This window comes from Acomys russatus, chromosome 1 (assembly GCF_903995435.1).
Source record: "Acomys russatus chromosome 1, mAcoRus1.1, whole genome shotgun sequence".
Lineage (NCBI taxonomy): Eukaryota > Metazoa > Chordata > Mammalia > Rodentia > Muridae > Acomys > Acomys russatus.
Genome location: NC_067137.1, coordinates 84,728,883 through 84,737,397, shown reverse-complemented (window position 1 = coordinate 84,737,397; position 8,515 = coordinate 84,728,883). Strand labels below are relative to the sequence as shown.

At 40.6% G+C, this 8,515-nt stretch overlaps 1 non-coding gene across 1 annotated transcript; it reads right to left on the bottom strand.

The window, feature by feature from the left end:
* Positions 1-2,381: 2,381 nt before the first annotated feature.
* On the bottom strand, positions 2,382-2,488 carry LOC127197760 (U6 spliceosomal RNA). The gene has a single exon (XR_007831731.1). It is a non-coding gene; the product is annotated as a U6 spliceosomal RNA (small nuclear RNA).
* Between the last annotated feature and the right edge of the window lie 6,027 nt (positions 2,489-8,515).

The following is an 8,515-nucleotide window of genomic DNA, read 5'->3' as shown; positions in this document are numbered from 1 at the left end:
GCCAATTCGGTGTGTGTGTGTGTGTGTGTGTGTGTGTGTGTGTGTGTGTGTGTGTGTGTGTAATAACAGATAATCAGAGCAAAATTTCATGAAGGGAAGTTGAGTGTGTCTATAATTACACACTTAAGACCGTTGGTGCTAGCCAAGGTTCCAGGGTAAGCAGAAGTGTGTCCCTGAGGCCACTATCATTGGATAATAGACTGCCGTGGAGGAGATGGGTACTCCTCATACCAACTTAAGGAAAGTAGAGAAAAAGACCTTTGAAGTTGAAGGAAAGAAGACACATTTCAAATGTTGGAAACAGCTTCACAAAGCTCTTGTGGCGGTATTGAAAATAGAAAGCATATCTCATGAACTGGTATCTCTAGCTAAAGTTTTGCATCTGTCCTTTGTTTTTTTTTTTTAATTATTAATTTATTCTTGTTACATCTCAATGGTTATCCCATCCCTTATATCCTCCCATTCTTCCCTCCCTCCCATTTTCTCCTTATTCCCCTCCTCTATGATTGTTCCTGAGGGGGATTACCTCCCCATGTATATGCTCATAGGGTATCAAGTCTCTTCTTGGCAATCTGCTGTCCTTCCTCTGAGTGCCACCAGGTCTCCCCTCCAGGGGACATGGTCAAATGTGAGGCACGAGAGTACGTGAGAAAGTCATATCCCACTCTCCACTCAACTGTGGAGAATGTTCTGACCATTGGCTAGATCTGGGTAGGGGTTTAAAGTTTACCGCCTGTATTGTCCTTGGCTGATGCCTTAGTTTGAGCAGGACCCCTGGGCCCGAATCTGCCTATCATAAAGTTCTACTTTTAGGTTTCTAGGACCCTCTGGATCCTTCTACTTTGCTATTCTCCCATGCTTCTCTCATCTAAAGTCCCAATAGGATGTCCTCCCCTCTGTCCCAGTTTTCTGGTAAGTGAAGGCTTTCGTGGGACATGCCCCTTGGGCAGATATAAGTGAGTATATACCATTTGAGTCTTTCTGCTTCTGGGTTAACTCACTCATTATGATCATTTCTAGTTCAATCCATTTATCCACAGATTTTGGGAATTCCTTGTTTTTAATAGCTGAGTAGTATTCCATAGTGTATATGTACCATAGTTTCTTTATTCATTCTTCTACTGATGGACACTTAGGCTGTTTCCATGTTCTGGCTATTATGAATAAGGCTGCTATGAACATGGTTGAGCAAAATTTCTTGTTGTGCACTGAAGCATCTTCTGGGTATATTCCAAGGAGTGGAATAGCTGGGTCTTGAAGAAGCCCTATTCCCATTTTTCTGAGATAGCACCAGATAGATTTCCAAAGTGGCTGTACTAGTTTGCATTCTTACAGCAATGAAGGAGTGTTCCTCTCTCTCCACATCCTTGCCAGCATGTGGTGTCACTTGAATTTTTGATCTTAGCCATTCTGATGGGTGTAAGATGGAATCTCAGAGTTGTTTTGATTTGCTTTTCCCTGATGACTAAGGAGATTGAGCATTTCTTTAAGTGTTTCTCAGCCATTTGATATTCCTCTGTTGAGAATTCTGTTTAGTTCCAAGTCCCATTTCTCTATTGGGTTATTTGGTTTGGTGGTGTTTAGCTTCTTGAGTTCTTTATATATTTTGGATATTAGACCTTTGTCAGATGTAGGGTTCGTGAAGATCTTTTCCCAGTCTGTAAGCTGTCTCTTTGTTCTCTTGACAGTGTCTCCTGCCTTACAGAAGCTTCTCAGACTCATGAGGTCCCATTTATTAATGGTTGACATTAAGGCCTGGGCTGTTGGTGTTCTGTTCAGGAAGTTGTCTCCTGTGCCAACATGTTCCAGGCTCTTCCCCACTTTTTCTTCTAAGTGACTTAGTGTCTCTGGTTTTATGTTGAGGTCTTTAATCCACTTGGATTTGAGTTTTGTGCAAGGTGACAAATATAGGTCCAGTTGTATTTTATTACACATAGACATCCAGTTAGACCATTGAATGGATTTGGCTTCTTTGTCGAAAATCAAGTGACCATATGTGTGTGGATTCATATCTGGGTCTTTGATTCGATTCCACTGATCAACCAGCCTGTTGCTGTGCCAGTACCATGCTGTTTTAATTACTATTGCTTTATAGTACAGTTTGAGATCAGGTATGGAGATTCCTCCAGAGCACCTTTTATTGTACAAGATTGTTTTACCTATTCTGGGTTTTTTGTTTTTCCATATGAAGTTCAGAATTGAACTTTCAATGTCTTTAAAAAATTGTGTAGGTATTTTGATAGGGATTGCATTGAATCTGTAGATTGCTTTTGGCAGGATGGCCATTTTTACTATGTTAATTCTCCTGATCCATGAGCAAGGAAGAACATTCCATCTTCTCAGGTCATCTTCAATCTCTTTCTTCAGAATTTTGAAATTTTAAAAATATGGAACGCTTCACGAATTTGCGTGTCATCCTTGCGCAGGGGCCATGCTAATCTACTCTGTATCGTTCCAATTTCAGTATATGTACTGCCAAAGTGAGCACTGCATCTGTACTTTGAAGATACTGACATGACTAGATGAAAAATATAAAAAGAACTATTAAGATTTTAAGCAAAATTTGAAAAACAGTAAAGGGCCTGGTGTCTGAATTTTTGAACTCATCCCTTGTATCCCTAGATGACACAAATTATAAGGTATATTGCTCAAATTAAGAAATGGTTTTAGGGAAAAGAACAAATCCAGGCTGGTCCTGTAAGTTTCATTTTTCTCAAGGAATGCATTTAATATATCTTGTTGATCCTTTGAAATAAAGATTAACAACATGCATTTCCTATTGGAAAATAGTAAGTCTTTCCCATACTGAAGAATGGGATCTATGAAACTCATGTGAGAGGATCCCAAGAAAAAAAAGAATTTATCTCGAACATTTTTGTGAATTTTGTCCCTGTCTGATGGGATAAATAAATGGGAACATAAAAGCCACACATTTTGAAATATATTTTATTAATTTATTCAGATTACATCTCAATTGTTATCCCATTCCTTGTATCCTCCCATTCCTCCCTCTCTCTCATTTTTCCCTTACTCCCCTCCCCTATGACTGTGACTGAGGGGGACTTCCTCCCCCTGTATATGCTCATAGGGTATCAAGTCTCTTCTTGGTAACCTTCTACTGAGTGTCACCAGTTCTCCCCATCCAGGGAACGTGGTCAAATATGGGGCACCAGAGTTCGTATAAAAGTCAGACCCTACTCTCCACTCAACTGTGGAGAATGTCCTGTCCATTGGCTAGATCTGGGTAGGGGTTTGAAGTTTACTGCATGTATTGTCTTTGGCTGGTGCCATAGCTTGAGCAGGACCCCTGGGCCCAGATCTGTCCATCATAATGTTCTTCTTGTAGATTTCTAGGACTCTCTGGATTCTTCTATTTCCCCCATTCTCCCATGCTTCTCTCACCTAGAGTCCCAGTAGGATTTCCTCCCCTCTGTCCCACTTTCCTGGTAAGTGAAGACTTTCATGGGACATGCTCCTTGGGCTAGTGTCTAGATATAAGTGAGTATATACCATTTCAGTCTTTCTGCTTCTGGGTTAATGCACTCATTATGATCATTTCTAGTTCAATCCATTTGTCTACAAATTTTGAGAATTCCTTGTTTTTAATAGCTGAGTAGTATTCCATAGTATAAATGTAGCACAGTTTCTTTATCCATTCTTCTACTGATGGACACTTAGACTGTTTCCATGTTCTGGCTATTATGAGTAAGGCCGCTATGAACATGGTTGAGCATATGTCCTTGTTGTGTGCTGGAGCATCTTCTGGGTATATTCCAAGGAGTGGAATAGCTGGGTCTTGAGGAAGCCTTATTCCCATTTTTCTGAGATAGCACCAGATAGATTTCCAAAGTGGCTGTACTAGTTTGCATTCCCACCAGCAATGAAGGAGTGTTCCTCTCTCTCCACATCCTTGCCAGTATAAGCCACACATTTTTAAGAAATCACACCAGTGTGAACAAATGGGGACAAAGAGTATATAAAATGCAAAACCACGTCCACTCTCAATTTTCTATAGGGATAAAACAGTCAATAAGTGACCCAGGTGATCACACAATATTCTTGCTGCTGTGGGGAACAATACATGTGTATAAAATAATAAACTCAGGATGCTGCAGGTGGAGCTAAGGACCCCAGGGTACCAGCCCAGGAACAGTGTCTTCTAACAAACTGTCCAGGTAGGTTTCAAAGTTACCTTGTTTCAGAAACCCTTGACTCTCCCACATCTCCCATTTTAGAGTCTTGTCTGTGGTGTGTATCACAATAACTTTAAAAACTGTTTTTTTAATTGAAATATATATATATATATAATGTGATGTTTGGAGCCATGTATATACTGTAAAGTGGAATGACATGAGGAGGTAAAAATTCTTTAGTCTGATTCTCACATCTTAAAACGGAGCATAACTGTACCTAAGGAGATGTATCCAAGGAAACCAAGCTGAGGCACTTTGTGCACACCTCTAATGAGATCCCGAGTCTCAGGCTTGATCCTGATATAGTAATGAGCTCAAACTTGTGATGCCTATTAGAGAAGAGTGGCTGCACTTTGAATGTGGGAATAACTCTAATAACTTCCGTAATGCACAGGCTTTTACACACAGCACCAAACCACTGGCCCCTCAAGCCCAGGTGAGCGGCAGGGTCCACATCCTCTTCCCTAACACACTGGAAACCATGTGAAGACCTTCGTTAGTTCTGGAAAAGCCTCGGCCCTCTTCACCGTACACTCATGCTGGAACTCTGAGCTGACATTAATCAGTGGTGCTATTCTGAGGTCACTATAGTTCAGAGAAAGACCGCATTAATTTATATATTTGGAGAAAATGGAGCTCTTTTGGAACTATATGATGAGAGAGGAAGGGGAATATGGAGGTGGAGAGGGGGATGGTATAGAAAGGCTTATTTGGCTAGCCCCTAGATATTTCAAATTTCCACTTTAAAAAACCAAACATTGTCTGATAGTCATGTCATGAAAGACCCTAGGTCAATATAGCTCACTGTGGTCCTATTCAAATGTCCCCTCACTCAAATAATAAGCTGCTGCAGTGTGATTAGTGATGTTTTAAGCCACCAAATGTAGCAGTGATTTATCACATGGTAATAAACAACCAGAGCTGGCTTGAATTAAATAAGATTTTTCTTACTATTTATTGCTCACTAAAACAAAATCATGACAATTTGATTAAGAGAACATCAATTAATCTGTAATATTTTAATTAGGTTATAAATTAGAAAATTTGTTTCATGTTTTCATATTTATCTCATTAGAAATCTAGTGGGCTTTCTCTCTACTTTTTTTCAAGGTAATGCTCTAAGTCCTTTCCATATTTTCTTTAGAAATACGCAAAACACAAGATTTGTAATCACATTCTTCCTTGTGCAAACATTTGGTGAAATCCTTTCTGAGTTCCTCATTTGAAAATGTTAATGTGTGGGCTCCAAGGTTTCAAGTTCTCAGAGACTGAAACTTACAAGTTTGTGATGAAAAATATTGTAAAATATTTACAAGCAAGATCCCAATAGAAGTGTCCTGAATTTCAAGAACACCAGACCTGACACCCTGGAAAGTGAGGAACAGGCTTTCAGAAGTAGGTTGTTTAAAGCTAACTTTTTAAGAAGGATAAAAGTTTAGGGTATGGAGGGATTAAAGAAACTGGACTAATAGTAAAGTTTAGTTGTCATATTTGAAAACCAGAGCCTCCAAATTTTCAGTAATGCCAAATAATGCCTTGTCAATATACCTACTCCTCCATAGAAAAACAGACTAGACTAGACTAGATTTAGACTAGAAGAGAAAGTTGGGGTTGGGAACTAGCCACACTCTCTTCTTGGAAGCAAGTGGAGCCCTTCTGGTCAATATAGTGTAGTATACTCGTTCAACAGTTTCTATCAGATGCTGTTGGCCCATTTCCTTGAGGAAAAATAGGCTCTATTGTGGACAGGCCTGTGAAGCCAAGCTACCAGATGAGACTTGAAAGTGTCAAGGGCAATAGTGTGAGGTACAACCAGGGGTGAGAGGTCAACGACCGTGGGTATGGCAGTTGTTAGGTGTGAAGTTGTGGCAAAAAAGGGTTATTTCCAGATTGCTCTCCTCCTTCCTTGTCTGTTATAAAGCAAACAGAATATTTGGAGAAGAGTTAAAGAAGCAGCTGTGAAAGAAAGAACAACAATAGAGACCAGAAATGGCGCTCGACCTTCTGACTTCCTGTAATGTAGTTACCAAGCTCTTCTTCCTCTTCTTCTATAAGGAATGAATCCTGAAACAAAACACCTGAATAGCAGGTGTGCAGGGAGAAGGATGCGGATGGTGAGGAAGGCAAATGCTGGTAAAGAGCAGGTGTTCACTCTGAAGTCCCAGGGGGATCCCCAAAAGCAGTCGTAGGTGCTGGAGCCAAAAATCAGCTCAACGTGGAGACCAATCAAGGCCTTTCCTATACAGGTCTTAGGAAACCCTTTATTCTAGTAACTATATTTTTAAACTTACAAAGAAGAAAGAGAGAGAGAGAGAGAGAGAGAGAGAGAGAGAGAGAGCGCTTCTTGAGCCAAACTGACTTTGAGATGCAAATCAGTGGCTGGACCCTTGTATTTCCTCAGTAGATGTAATTGTGCCTGAACCCTGAGTTTGATTGGAGCAATGATTTGCCTGACTGTGAACAGGGATCAGCATCATAAGGCTTTGGCTGGTCCATGGCTAAAGAAACAAAGGTGAAAAACTCATTTGGGTACTTGCTTGATAGGATATTCCCACCCATGTCTAAACCCACAAAGTCATCTGCTACCAACTTCAAGCATTTAAAAAAAGTTATATCACCAAGCATGGTGGTGCACATTTGTAATCCCAGCACTCTAGGAGACAGAGACAGGCAGATCTCTGTAAGTTGGAGGCCAGTCTGGTCCAGGACAACCAAGACTACATGGAGAAATCCTGTCTCAAAAAACACCAAAAAATAAAAAGTAAATTAAAAATCCCATCTAGTCAGCATTTTTCTGTCTCTCTCTTCCTTTTTGTCATTATCACGTAAATGATCTCTCAAATTGAAAAAATGTAAAAGAAAGCAAATTTGTTGCTTCCTGCCACTGTAGGCTCAGGGTCCCCAGCCAGTCTGCTAGAGGCAGTGAATCTAACTGTTATCTTAATGAAGATGATGAAGATCAAAGAGGAAGAAAGAATAAGGTGGGTTTGTGACAGAAGAGGGGTCCCTTCAACCTTTTCACAACCTTCCTAGCTTACGAAAGTACTCCCTTAGCATATGGAGAAAAGACATGCTTTTCTGTCTTTTCCTTAGCTACACTTCAGGTGTGGATGGAACACCCATGGAAGAAGCACAGAACTACAAAGCCCTTCTTTCTACAGGCATACATGAATTCATGTTGGCAAGTGTGTGGGTGTGTATGTGACTGCAGGAGCATACATATGCATGTGGAGGCCCTTACAACAGCTCTCCATTTTATTCATTGAGTTGTGTCTCTCAGTTTGAACCCAAAGTCCACGACTATGGCGGGTCTCACTAGCTAACTTCTTTGGGGATCCCCTGTCACTGCAGACATCACATCTTCAAGGCATTTATGTGGCTTTTTCAGATTTAACTCTGGTCTTCATGCTATAGAGCCAACTGACTTCTTAGCTCCTTTTGTCACAGGTTTGTTGATAGGAAAATTGTTATTGTTTGTGCTACTATTGTGTGGGTGTGCATTTCTACTGGATGGATAGTCTTTATGGCCCCAATTTTCATTTTCGTCACTTTTAAAAATATTATCCTACTAGGCCTTGGGCATGCATGAACGTTTAAACCACAGATATCAAAATATCATACCTGGTGTGTCGTTTGTTTTCCATCACTGGGATGGATTGCACACCTCTGGCAAATTTCCTTAGTTACAGCCTGTAATGCAAAGATACCCACCTGTGTGAGTTTAACCAAGATGCTTATAGAGGATGGAACTGTTGGGGACTATTTTTAGAACGGAGAAAATTGCAGTGTTTCTAAAAATAAAGTTTCCATCGACTAGAGCCCTCAACGTTGCTGACAGACAGTCTTTGGAACAGAAGTCCCCAGCAAGAGCTCGATAACCCACGAATGGAAAGGCCACACAATGACACAAGCATGCTGACTTCCTCTTTTGGGAGTCTGTTAAGTGGGGCAGACGGCTCCAAAGGTAAAGGCAAACGCTGACTTTATTTCCAGTGATGATGATGATGATGATGATGATGATGATGATGATGATGTGTGTGTGTGTGTGTGTGTGTGTGTTACAACTAGGATGGCCTTGAAAACAAGCTATGAAACATAAGCATATTCCCGTTCACAAGAAGGAATCTGCATATGTTGGGAAAAGCTAGAATCAGAGTAAGAACACAGGTTGTATATCTTACCAACCCCTTATACTAAAAAGTCAGAGGTGGGGAATTCTACACCTGGGAATCATACTAAGGAACAAGAATTGCAAATGCACAAAGGAAACGAGGCTAGAGTGTGTGACAGAGGATGACGTGGATGTATGCGGAAACTAGATC